At 39.7% G+C, this 14792-nt stretch overlaps 1 long non-coding RNA gene across 1 annotated transcript in view; it reads right to left on the bottom strand.

Moving 5' to 3' along the window:
• LOC142876394 (uncharacterized) overlaps positions 1-14792 on the bottom strand; it is a 39448-nt gene that overhangs the window by 4815 nt on the left and 19841 nt on the right. The gene's annotated exons all lie outside the window — the stretch shown is intronic.

Below are 14792 nucleotides of genomic sequence, written 5' to 3'. Positions count from 1 at the left end.
AATCCATCACAAATCAAGATGGAAATAAAAAAATTCTATGAACAAAATGATAATGGAGAGACAAGTTATCAAATCCTCTGGGACAGAGCTAAAGCAGTTCTGAGAGGAAAGTTTACCTCCATAAATGCCTATAACCAAAAGTCAAAAAGATCGCAAATAGACAATCTAATGAAATGACTCAAAGAGCTAAAAAAAGAAGAACAGACCAACCCAAAACCCAGCAGAAGAAGTGAAATCAACAAGATCAAATCAGAACTAAATGAAATTGAAAACAGAGAAACTATTCAAGAGATTAATAAAACAAAAAGTTGGTTCTTTGAAAAAATAAACAAAATTGACACGTCATTGGCAAGGATAATGAAAAGCAGAAAAGAGAAATCTCTAATATGCTCCATCAGGAACAAAAAAGGAGATATCACAACTGATCCCAAAGAGATACAAGATATAATTTATGAATACTACAAAAATCTTTATGCACATAAACTGGAAAATGTGGAGGAAATGGAAAAATTTCTAGAAACACACAGCCTCCCTAGGCTCAACCACGAAGAAATAGATTTCTTGAACAGACCAATCTCAAGAGCTGAAATAGAAAGAGCAATTAAAAATCTCCCTAAAAAGAAAAGTCCCGGTCCAGATGGTTTCACATCCAAATTTTACCACACTTACAAACAGGAAATAGTACCTATCTTGCAGAAAATATTCCACAACATCCAGAAGCATGGAAACCTCCCCGACACCTTATATGAAGTAAATATTACTCTGATACCAAAACCAGGAAAGGATGCAACAAAAAAAGAAAACTACAGACCAATATCCCTAATGAAGATAGATGCAAAAATTTTCAACAAAATTCTAGCTAACCAGATGCTTATCAAAAGAATAATCCATCACGACCAAGTGGGCTTCATCCCAGGGATTCAGGGATGGTTCAACATACGTAAATCTATAAATGCAATTCACCACATAAACAGAAGCAATAACAAAGACCACATGATTCTTTCAATAGATGCAGAAAAAGCTTTTGAAAAAATTCAACACCCTTTCATGATACGAACACTTAAGAAAATAGGCATAGAAGGGACATACCTAAAAATGATACAAGCCATATATGACAGACCCATAGCCACCATCATACTGAATGGGGAAAAATTGAAAGCATTCCCACTTAGAACTGGAACCAGACAAGGCTGCCCACTATCTCCACTTCTATTCAACATAGTGCTGGAAGTCCTAGCTACAGCAATCAGACAGGAAAGTGGAATTAAAGGTATCCAAATAGAGGCAGAAGAGATCAAACTTTCACTATTTGCTGATGATATGATACTATATTTAGAAAACCCCAAAGATTCAACCAAGAAACTCCTGGAACTGATCAATGAATTTAGTAAAGTCTCAGGATACAAAATCAATACACAGAAATCAGAGGCATTCATATACGCCAACAACAATCAAATTGAGAACCAAATCAAAGACTCAATTCCCTTCACAATGGCAAAAAAGAAATTAAAGTACCTAGGAATATACTTAACCAAGGAGGTAAAAGACCTCTATAGGGAGAACTATGAAACACTGAGGAAGGAAATAGCAGAAGATGTAAACAGATGGAAATCCATACCATGCTCGTGGATTGGCAGACTCAACATCATCAAAATGTCTATACTACTCAAACTGATCTACAGATTCAATGCAATACCTATTAAAATCCCATCAGCATTCTTCACAGATATAGAAAAAATAATTTTATGCTTCGTATGGAACCGAAGAAGACCCCGAATAGCAAAAGCAATTCTAGGCAACAAAAACAAAATGGGAAGTATTAATATGCCAGATATCAAACTATACTACAAAGCTGTAGTAATTAAATTGATATGATATTGGCACAAAAATAGGAATATTGACCAGTGGAACAGATGTGAGAATCCTGATATAACACCATCCTCATATAGCCATCTAATCTTTGACAAAGCAGACAAAAACATACGCTGGGGAAAAGAATCCCTTTTCAATAAATGGTGCTGGGAAAACTGGATAGCCACTTGTAGAAGGCTAAACCAGGACCCACACCTTTCACCTCTCACAAAAATCAACTCACGCTGGATAACAGACTTAAACCTAAGGATGAAACTACTAGAATTCTAGAGGAAAATCTTGGAAACACTCTCCTAGACATCGGCCTAGGCAAAGAGTTTATGAAGAAGTCCCCAAAGGCAATCACAGCATCAACAAAAATAAATAAATGGGACATGATCAAACTAAAAAGCTTCTGTACAGCCAAAGAAATAGTCATGAAAGTAAACAGACAACCTACAAAATGGTAGAAAATTTTTGCATCCTACACATCCGATAAGGGGCTGATAACTGGAATATACTTAGAACTCACAAAAATCAGTAAGAAAAAAACTCAAATAACCCTATTAAAAAGTGGGCAAATGACTTGAAAAGAAAGTTTTCTAAAGAAGACAGAAGTATAGCCAACAAACATATGAAAACATGCTCAACATCTCTAATCATCAGGGAAATGTAAATCAAACCACAATGAGGTATCACTTAACTCCAGTGAGAATAGCCTTTATCAAAAAGTCTCCAAACAACAAATGCTGGCATGGAGGCAGGGAGAGAAGAACACTCCTACACCACTGATGGGACTGCAAACTAGTCCAACCTCTTTGGAAAGCAATATAGAGATACCTTAAAGCCATACAAGTGAATCTACCATTTGATCCAGCAATCCCATTGCTGGGCATCTTCCCAAAAGATCCAATGACACTCTACAAAAAAGACACCTGCACTCGTAAGTTTATGGCAGCACAATTCATAATCGCAACGCTGTGGAAACAACCCAACTGCCCATCGATCCAAGAATGGATTAATAAAATGTGGTATATGTATACCATGGAGTACTATTCTGCTCTAAGAAACAATGGCGATATAGCACATCTTATATTTTCCGCGTAGGAGCTGGAATCCATACTAGTAAGTGAAGTAACCCCAGATGGAAAAACAAGCACCACATGTACTCAACCAGAAAACTGGTATTAACTGAGCAGCACCTAAGTGGACACACAGGTAATGCAGTGATAGGGTATTGGACAGGTAAGAGGGTGGAGAGAGGCGGGTATATACATACATAATGAGTGAGATGTGCAACATCTGGGGGATGGTCATGCTGGAAACTCAAACTTTTGGACGGAATGGGGGAAAAGGCATTTTTTGAAACTTTAAAATTTGTACGCCCATAATATGATGAAATATTAAAAAAAGGTTGAAAAAAAAATAAAATGAAAAATAAATGTGAATGGCTTGAACTCCCCACAGAGAGAGACATAGGCTGGACAAATGGATAAGAAAACACAAGCCAAGTATCTGCTGCCTTCAGGAAACACATCTAACCTGCAAGGATGCAATTAGACTAAAGGTAAAGGTGGGGAGAACAATACTTCAAGCAAACGGAAGCCAAAAGAAAGCTGGCGTGGCGGTGCTGATTACAGATAACCTAGTCTTTAAATCAACAAAAGTAATACAAGACAAAGAGGGTCACTATATAATGGTGAAGGGTACAGTTCAACAAGAAGACATAACAATCCTAAATATATATGCACCCAACCTTGGTGCACCCAGATTCATAAAGAAAACTCTACTTGATCTAAACAAATGGATAAACAGCAACACCATAATAGTTGGAGACTTTAACACCCCACTGACAGCGCAGGACAGATTCTCCAAACAGGAAATCAACAAAGAAATAATGGACTTAAACAGAACTCTAGAACAAATGGGCCTGACTGACATTTACAGGACATTCCACCCCAAAACCACTGAGTATATGTTCTTCTCATCAGCTCTTGGGTCATTCTCTAAGATTGACCATATCCTAGGACACAAAGCATGTCTCAAACAATTTAAAAAAATAGAAATTATAGCATGTATCTTTTCAGACCACAATGGAATAAATGCAGAAATCAATCCAAACAGGAGTCCTAATTTCTACACAAGGCCATGGAAACTAAACAACCTTCTGATGGATGATCACTTCATAAACAAGGAAACCAAGATGAAAATCAGAAGATTCTTTGAACTAAACGACAAAGGTGACACAAGTTACCAAAACCTGTGGGACACAGCTAAAGCACTCCTGAGAGGAAAGTTTATTTCAATAAATGCCTATATCCAAAAGTGGAAAAGATCACAAATAGACAACCTAATGAATCGTCTCAAAGAGCTTGAAGAAGAACAGACCAACCCCAAACCCAGCAGAAGAAGTGAAATCATTAAGATCAAATCAGAACTAAATAAAGTTGACAACAGGAAAACTATACGGAAGATTAATAAAAAAAAAAGTTGGTTCTTTGAAAAAATAAAAAAATTGACACACCCTTGGCCAGACTAATGAAAAGCAGAAAAGAAAAATCTCTAATAAGCTCCATCAGGAACAATAAAGGAGAAATTACAACTCATGCCACAGAGATATAAGATATAATTTATAAATAAATACAAAAACCTCTATGCACACAAACTGGAAAATGTAGAGGAATTGGACAAATTTCTAGAAACACGCAGCCTCCCTAGGCTCAACCAGGAAGAAATAGAATTCCTGAACAGACCAATATCAAGTACTGAAATTGAAACAGCAATAAAAACCTTCCTAAAAAGAAAAGTCCTGGACCAGATGGTTTCACACCTGAATTTTACCACACCTACAAAGAACTGGTGCCTATCCTGCAGAAATTATTCCACAACATCGAGAAGGATGGAATTCTCCCCAACACATTTTATGAAGCGAACATAATCCTGATACCAAAACCAGGAAAGGATGCAACAAAAAAAGAAAACTACAAACCAATATGCATTATGAATATAGATGCAAAAATTCTCAACAAAATCCTAGCCAATTGAATCTAGGTGCTTGTCAAGAAAATAATCCAACACAACCAAGTGGGCTTCATCCCAGGGATACAGGGATGGTTCAACATATGCAAATCTATAAATGTAATTCACCATATAAACAGAAGCAAAAACAAAGACCATATGATCCTCTCAATAGACTCAGAAAAGGCATTTTACAAAATTCAACACCCTTTTATGATAAGAACGCTCAACAAAATAGGCATAGACGGGGCTTACCTAGAAATGATACAAAGCATATATGACAAACCCACAGCCTATATCATAATGAATGGGGAAAAATTGAAAGCATTCCCGCTTAGAACTGGAAAAAGATAAGGTTGTCCACTATGTCCACTTCTGTTCAACATAGTGTTGGAAGTCTTCGCTATAGCAATCAGACAAGAGAGTGGAATTAAGGACGTCCAAATGGGAGCAGAAAAGGTCAAACACTCACCCTTTGCTGGTGACATGATATTTTACCTAGAAAACCCCAAGGATTCACCCATGAGACTATTGATCTGATAAATGAAATTGGTAAAGTCTCAGGATACAAAATCAATATACAGAAATCAGAGGCATTCATATATGCCAACAATAGTAAAAGTGAGAACCAAATCAAAGACGCAATTCCCTTCAAAATAGCAACAAACAAAATAAAATACCTTGGAATATATTTAACTAGGGAGGTAAAAGACCTCTAGAGGGAGAACTATGAAACACTGAGGAAGGATATAGCAGAGGACATAAACAGATGGAAGAATATACCATGCTCGTGGGTCGGCAGAATCAACATTGTTAAAATGTCTATACTACCCAAAGTGACCTACAGAGTCAATGCAATCCCTATCAAAATACCATCATCGTTTTTCACAGATATAAAAAAATAATTTCACGCTTCATATGGAACCAGAGAAGACCCCGTATAGCAAAATCAATCCTAGGCAACAAAAACAAAATAGGAGGTATCAATTTACCAGACTTCAAACTAGACTACGAGGCTATAGTCATTAAAGCAGCTTGGCACGGGCAAAAGAACAAGGACATTGACCAGTGGAACAGAACAGAGAATCCATACATAAAACTATCCTCATATAGTCAACTAATCTTCCACAAAGCAGACAAAACCATACAATGGGGAAAAAAAATCCTTATTCAATAAATGGTGCTGGGAAAACTGGATAGCCACATAGAAGACTGAAACAAGACCCACACCTTTCACCTCTCATAAAAAACAACTCCAGCTGGGTAATAAACTTGAACCTTAGGTGTGAAACTATTAGAATTCTTGAGGAAAACGTTGGAAATATTCTTGTAGAGACTGGCCTAGGCAAAGAATTTATGAAGAAGACCCCAAAGGCAATCACAACAGGAACAAAAATAAACAAATGGGACCAAATCAAAACAAAAAGCTTCTGCACAGCCAAAGAAACTGTCAAGAGAGCAAACAGACAACCCACAGAATGGGAGAAAAATTTGCAAGCTACACATCTGATAAAGGGCTGATAACTACAATCTATTTAGAACTCAGGAAAATCAGCAAGAAAAAATCAAACAACCCTATCAAAAAATGGGCAAAGGACATGAACAGAAACTTCTCAAAAGAAGACAGAATAATGACCAACAAATATATGAAAAAATGTTCAACATCTCTAATCATCAGGGAAATGCAAATCAAAACCACAATGAGGTATCACTTAACTCCAGTGAGAATGGCCTTTATCATAAAGTCCCCAAACAACAAATGCTGGTGTGGATGCAGAGGAACACTCCTACATTGCTGGTTGGACTGCAAACTAGTTCAATCTCTGTGGAAAGCAAGATGGAGATACCTCAAAGCAATACAAGTAGATCTACCATTTGATCCAGCAATTCCGCTCCTGGGCATCTATCCAGAGATCAAAAGTCACTTTATGAAAAAGACACCTGCACTCGAATGTTTATAGCAGCTCAATTCCCAATTGCAAAGCTGTGGAAACAACCCAAGTGCCCATCAATTGATGAGTGGATTAATAAAATGTGGTATATGTATACCATGGAGTACTACTCAGCTTTAAGAAACAATGGTGATATAGCACCTCTTGTATATTCCTGGATAGAGCTGGAACCCATTCTACTAAGTGAAGTATCTCAAGAATAAAAATCAAGCACCACATGTATTCACCAGCATATGGTATTAATGGATAAACACCTAAGTGGACATATAGGAGTAATATTTACCGGGTGTCGGGAGGGTGGGAGGAGGGAGGTGGGGATGGGTATATACAACTAGAATGAGTAAGATGTGCAACATTTGGGGGATGGACACGCTTGAAGCTCTCACTGAAGGGGCTGGGGGGCATGGGCAATATATGTAACCTTAACACTTATACCCCCATAATATGCTAAAATAAAAAAAAAAGAAAAAAAAATTAAATAAAATAAAGTAATGCTATGATTTTTATTTAAAAAAATACACTAAACTGGTAGAATTCAATAATGTAAAAAAAGAACTTGGAAATAATAAAATTATAATAGTGGAGAGAAATAAAATACAGCATGCAATTTTTTAAATACATAACTCAGGGTCTGTCTCAAGGATATAAAATATATTTTTATTTATATACACAAATATTTGCTTCCAGAAAATTGCCAGGATATGCATTTTTAAAGCAATGAAATGATTCGATTCTAAAACGCTGATTAAAAAAACCAATTCAAGAGGATTCCTTGGCAAAAATTATCTTCAAAGTTTTAAACTGTAGAAGACCTCCTTCTCCATTTGTGTGCTTACAGAATTAGGAGGCATGTTTAAATACTACTATAATGTATGAAGGAAACATGAAACCCTATATTGAATTTCACATGGTTTTTCTTCTGCCCAGGTAAAGGACATAATAATAGCTCTAATATTCTCTTTATGCAAGATAGGCTATCAGTTAAGAATCAGAGAGAGCATCTGGTATCAAGAAAATAAAGCCATGATTATTCTAGTTGGAGATTTAAAATCTTCAGACACATCTATGATTGTCAAACAGAACCCAATATTCGGAGGAAGACAGAGGAATTCGACTGAAATGTCAAACGTGCAGAATTTCTGAGGTTTAGAGCAGAATCACTCTAAGCGCCAGGTGGAACAACTATGAATACTAAAGTCCATAAAGCTTCCTGAGAATAATATAAAGGGTACCCTTTGCAGGAGATATTTTTAAACGTAAGAAACCATCATCCAGAGATGATTTTGTATACTCTACTGGAAACCATATCTTCAGCATGTTTGTATGATAAATGGTAGTTTATGTGAGCAAGCAAGCACCAATCTTGTTTAAGGTCACACTGCCTGTGTATATACAGGCAGCCATTACATACACATATTATTACCACAAGACAAATCAGAATAACTCCAGAAAGAAGTAATCGCTGCATGTATTTCTAAGAGGGCTGTGGCTCAAAATTTCTGCCTTCATTTCATCAAAACAGATTGAGAACCGCCTTTATATAACCTCACATTTTCCTTTTAATTAATAAAAAGATCCAATGGGAGGAGGATCAAGATGGAGGACGAGAAACACTGCCAGAAAGAGTGTCTCTGCAGAAAAGACAGATTCTAGCAGAAATTAGAAAAAAGAAGCAAGAAGGCGAGCATACAGCAGACGAGGGCCGGAAGGAGGGTTACCTGATACACCAGGAGACTCCACGGAAGAAGGCTGCGGAGGAGAACTGGAAGCTGAGACTGCCGGAGCAGCCCGGAGACCAGCGGGAAGGGTAGGTGGATAAATCACCTTTCCCCTCCCCTGCATTTGGGAATGCTGGTGGGCTCCCCAGCGGGTGGAGAGACCTGTGGATGCCAGCCCAGAGACAGCCGCCGCCAGCTAGTGGTGAGCCTGTAGCGGACACGGCACCACACTCCCAAATCCCTTGGGGCACCTCCGTGTGCACAGACCCGAGCTGCGCGGCAGGCGCCATATTGCCTCCTTCTCCTCTCTGCCGACCCTACCCGTGGCTGCCCAGAGAGACAATACAGCCACCAGCCAGAGGCACCTCCAGAGAATGGGACCTTCCCTTTTGGGACCCTACAGCTGACTAAGGGGAACTCAGACTGTGAGTCCCTACCCGCCCGCCCTCCCAGGTGCTGCTGGCACGGTGTTCCCAGGAGAACGGTGCCGACTCAGAGGCTGAGAGACACAGACACAGCTTGGGCTCCCTGTGGGTGACTTGGGACCAGAACTCCTCTCCCTGGTGGGGATACAGTTTGAACTCTGGGACCCAGAGGTCGGACCCGCAGACCAGGTCCCGTGCACCGAGGTCTAGCATTGCCCGAGGCACAGAAGGGATATTTGTGAACAGCCTGCTGAGGTGTGTGTGCCTCCAGGGACAGATCAGTGTCCTAGAGGGCAACCCTCCCCCCAAAGGGAGGCCGTGAGCCCAGCCCAGGTGGCGTTCCTATGCAGGGAACCTCCCCGCCAGCATCACAGCCTGGAGAGGCCTGGTGGCTTGTGATCTGGCCTGCTGGCCGAGGCCCAGGAGTAGCTGCGGAGTTGGGGAGGGTGGAAAGAAGCGAGGCCCGCTCCAGACTGCGGGTCTCAGACAGCCCCACCACCACAAGCAGACTTTCTGGCTGAGCGGGACGATTCCAGCCCTGCCCTGACAGCTTTTCCTGGAAGCAGAGACGGAATTTTGACCCCTGCTAATGGCATTGGTGGTGCCTGAGGGCAGGCTTACCCAACCCAGCTCCAACGAGAACAAGAGCTGATAACAGGACACAAAATCAACAGGATAGCCTGTTCCTCCAAGCAAGCGCCACCTACTGACAGGGACGGCATCCTGCACAGCCTTTTCACGGCACCCACTGACTCATTATACAGGGAGTGGTCGAATCTCACCCACAGACACCACCTAACGCCTCAGAAACTAAACAAGGCTTGTGAATACCCAAACAAAAACCTAAAGAAAAGAAACAACAACTGATCGATATGGGAAGAAATCAGTGAAGGAACTCAGGAAATAAGAAGAACCAAACGGAAAACTCTCCCCCAAAGAGGAGCCCCAGCCCCCTAGAAATGGGCACCAACCAAAATCAGGCAACCAAAATGACAGAAGAGGAATTTCATCTGTGGATCATAAGAACACTCACCGAGCTGCAACAACAACTCAATAACCAACACAAAGAAACCACAAAAAGCCTCCAGGACCTGGAAAAAGAAATAGACACAATGAAGAAAAGTTTAACCAAACTCCTGGAAATGAAGAATCAATTCAGGGAACTACAAAATACAGTGGAAAGTCTCAAGAACAGGGTAGATCAAACAGAAGAAAGAATCTCACAGATTGAAGATAACACCCTCCAACTAAATAAAACCGTCACAGAGATAGAACAGAGAAACAAGAGAAAAGAGCAAACCCTACAAGAGATGTGGGATTATGTGAAGAAACCTAATGTGAGGGTCATAGGGTTACCAGAAGGGGAAGAAGACAACACCCAAGGGTTGGACAAGCTATTTGAAGATATGATAGAGGAAAATTTCCCAGGCCTTGCTCAAAATCTCGATATACAAGTTCAAGAAGCTCAGAGGATCCCTGGGAGATTCAATGCAAACAGGAAGACATCACAACATGCAGTCATCAGACTGACCAAAATATCAACTAAAGAGGCCCTTCTAAGAGCTATAAGACAAAAGAAGCAAGTGACATACAAGGGAAAGCCAATTGGAATAACACCAGACTTCTCTACTGAGACTTTACAAGCAAGGAGAGACTGGGGCCCCATTCTCACTCTTCTGAAACAAAACAATGCCCACCCTAGAATCTTATTCCCTGCAAAACTAAGCTTCATATATGAAGGAGAAATAAAGACATTCTCAGACAAGCAAAGTCTCAGAGAATTCACCAAGACAAGACCAGCCCTACAAGAAGTACTCAAAACAGTGTTACGCACAGAACACCATCATAAAAACTCACGAATATAAAAACAACCAAAACACAAAGATATTAAAGGCCAGATAATACAATGCCTCAAGAGAGAAATCAAAGCAACAACATCCAACCCAACAGAATGAACAGTAATCTACCTTACCTATCAGTTCTCTCAATAAATGTGAATGGCTTAAACTCTCCACTCAAGAGACATAGGCTGGCTGAATGGATAAGAAAATACAGGCCAAGTATATGCTGTCTTCAGGAAACACATCTAACCTGCAAGGATGCATATAGACTAAAAGTAAAAGGGTGGAGATCAGTATTCCAGGCAAGTATAAACCAAAAGAAGGTTGGTGTGGCAGTTCTAATTTCAGACGATTTAGTTTTTAAACCAACAAAAGTAGTGCAAGACAAAGAGGGTCATTATATAATGGTGAAGGGCACAGTACAACAAGAAGAGATAACAATTTTAAATATATATGCACCCAACTTAGGTGCACCCAGTTTCATAAAGCAAACCTTACTGGACCTAAGCAAATTGATTAATAGCAACTCCATAATCACCGGAGATTTCAACACCCCACTGATGGCACGAGACAGATCCTCCAAACAGAAAATTAATAAAGAAATAATGGACTTAAACAAAACCTTGGAACAACTGGGTCTGACTGACATCTACAGGACATTCTACCCACAATCCACTGAATATACGTTCTTCTCATCAGCTAACGGCACATTCTCTAAGATTGACCATATCCTAGGACACAAAGTAAATCTCAAGAAATTTAAAAAAATAGAAATCATACCATGTACCTTCTCAGATCACAGTGGAATAAAAGTAGAAATCAACCCTAATAGAAACACACATTTCTACACAAAAACGTGGAAATTAAACAACCTCCTACTAAATGATTACTTCATAAATGAAGAAATCAAGATGGAAATAAAAAAATTCTATACTCCTACACTGCTTGTGGGACTGCAAATTAGTTCAACCTCTGTGGAAAGCAATATGGAGATACCTTAAAGCGATACAAGTGAATCTACCATTTGATCCAGCAATCCCATTGCTGGGCATCTACCCAAAAGATCCAATGACACTCTACAAAAAAGACACCTGCACTCGAATATTTATAGCAGCACAATTCATAATTGCAAGGCTGTGGAAACAGCCCAAGTGCCCATCAATCCAAGAATGGATTAATAAAATGTGGTATATGTATACCATGGAGTACTATTCAGCTCTAAGAAACAATGGTGATATAGCACATCTTATATTTTCCTCGTTAGAGCTGGAACCCGTACTATTAAGTGAAGTTTCCCAAGAATGGAAAAACAAGCACCACATATACTCACCAGCAAATTGGTATTAACTGAACAGCACCTAAGTGGTCACATAGGTACTGCAGTAATAGGGTATTGGGCAGGGGGGAGGGGGTGGGTATATACATATATAATGAGTGAGATGTGCACCATCTGGGGAATGGTCATGCTGGAGACTCAGACTTGTGGGGGGAGGGGGGAAATGGGCATTTATTGAAACCTTAAAATCTGTACCCTCATAATATGCTGAAATAAAAAAAATTTAAAAAAAATAGATCCAATGGAAGGCTTATTTATTTCTCTCTCCTTATTTTCCAAAAGAACTAAAACAGCTGCCAAGATTATATCAAACAATAAGATAAATGACCTAGGTAAGTTATGGACAGGCCCAATGTTAAGTTAGAAACCGAAAGCAAGAAACAGAAGAGTCAAAACTTAATAATTGATTAAAAAATCTCACTAGCCTTAAAGAGATATCACCTTACATGATCTATGATACAGGTTTTACTCACCCCTCAATTCTCTGATTTACAGACCTACATCTTCTCAGGGGGAAAGGATTAGGAGAGCTCATACAGACATCTTCAAAACATCACTCCCCTTATTGCTAGTTCATTATTATGCAAACATTATGATATCCATTAGATTCTTTTCATAACAAGAATAACCTAGGACAAATATTTTCCCAGGTAGTTTACAGCATTCTTGAAATAAGTAACATTAGGGAACTTACGTTAATTATGTGTTATATTTTGCAATGTGTTCAGAGTATTTATATTTCTATGAATTATTCCTTGTCTGGGAAAAAGGGACGTATAGTCTGCATTAATAACTTATGAAAAAGGGTGGACCTTGCAAATACTTAAAGTTGCTTCTCTTGTGTTTGTCAAAAAGCTAAAAACACATGATTGTATCCACTCAAAGCTTTAGAAAGAAAGAAAGAAAGAAAGAAACAGGAATAATCACTATTGGGCAATGATGGATGGATAAAAGGCACACATAGCTACTAAATAGAAAGCTGTAACTAAATATGGAGACAGAGAGGGAATGAAAGGAGAGACACTGAAGAAATGTCTTCTACAAGAAAAATATAGGTGGAAGTAAAACCATTTCACAAGGTGAGGGAGTATGGACAAACACTCAAACAAAAGAAGAGACATTCCCAGTCTATGGTTTATGATATAAATCAAGAAAGAAAAGACATTCAGAACAGTAAGACATATGACAGATATTTGTGTTCATAGCACATCTGTAATAATGCTGTCTTCAACTCCACAGTTACTTTTTGTCTCCACTTCCATAGACTTTAGTTTTACTCCTATAAAATGACACATTCAAGTAGTGAAACATGGTCACCTACCACTACCTGTGTGGAGAAAGAAAAATGAAAACAAAAGTGTTCCATCAATTTCAGCCTTGAGGAAAAATGAGTAAACAGAATTCTAAACAGTCCTGTGTGGCTCGTGATGGTGTCATCTATTAAAGATACCTTTAGAAACCCTCACTAGAAACAGCATAGAGGGGATACAGGCAGAATGGCTGACTGGAGACATTGGGCACTGGATCCTGGGAGAAAGAGCAGAAAGTTTTGGATAACAAGGCACACCCCAGGTGTAATTCTGGGGAAAGAGTGCCGGAACCCACCACATATCCCATGGGAAGATATCGCAGGGCAGAACAAGAAGGAACAAGATTCTGGAAGCGAGAGTCCCCAGAGGAACTGGGAGCCTCATGGAATGGTAAGGTGGGGAGGTTAGCTATTCCTCCCCTCACACTGCTGGCAGTCTGCAGGCTCCCAAACTGTCAGACAGCTCCTCTACCCTCAGGACAATAAGCGCTGCTGCTCTCAGGGAATGAGAGCTTCTCTAGCACAGAGACCAAGGCTGATGGCACTCTGAAGGTCCTTCTCCCTCACCACAGCACAGACCCCACTTGGCAGCCACTGTACTGCTTTTGATTGAATTGAGTGCCTTTGTCCTGCCCAGGGAGATTCGGCCCTTTAGTTTTCATTTCACTGGAATGGACACAAACATTCTGCCCAACCCACTCAGACTACAGCAGTCACAGGGGAACAGTGAGTCCAAGGGAAACTAAGGGATCCTACAGCTGCCACATTCTGTGCAGGATGCCTACAGGTGAGAGGACTGCACAGCATGTCAGAAACCATTGGGACTCAGGGTTGAAGAATGACAGATCTCATCCTTTTATACTCTTCTCCTCTACCTTCTCTTCCTCCCTCTCCCCTCCCCTGACCATCAAGGCTGACAGAGCCCTGGCAATTCCTACAGATTCCATGACTACTACAGTAAGTGACATAACAAGGATACTGACATATCATCTGACATCCACTCAGTCCCGGTACCACTGTGAAACAGCTGTTTCTATGGAAGAGGTCCAGCCCTTCCCATCTCTTTCCACAGTTGTGCCCTTACTATACATTCTCATTATTTGATACTTACCCTTGTAAAAGCATGGCAGCCACAAATATATTCAATGCATTCTATTTTTGAAAATGAATTCTACCCATCAAAATATCACCAAACCAACTACATCCATAGTCCTACATATTTCTTATTCCAAATACACTTCCTTCTCCTGTACTGTTCCTTGAACATCTTTACTTGACAATCCAAACATTAAAATCTTCACCTTTCAGGCATTATCTTTTGAAGTTCCATGTTGGAAAATAA

Source organism: Microcebus murinus, chromosome 15 (genome assembly GCF_040939455.1).
Source record: "Microcebus murinus isolate Inina chromosome 15, M.murinus_Inina_mat1.0, whole genome shotgun sequence".
In the NCBI taxonomy this organism is placed as follows: domain Eukaryota; kingdom Metazoa; phylum Chordata; class Mammalia; order Primates; family Cheirogaleidae; genus Microcebus; species Microcebus murinus.
Note: the sequence above shows the minus strand (reverse complement) of the source record. Positions and strands in the feature narration are given on the sequence as shown.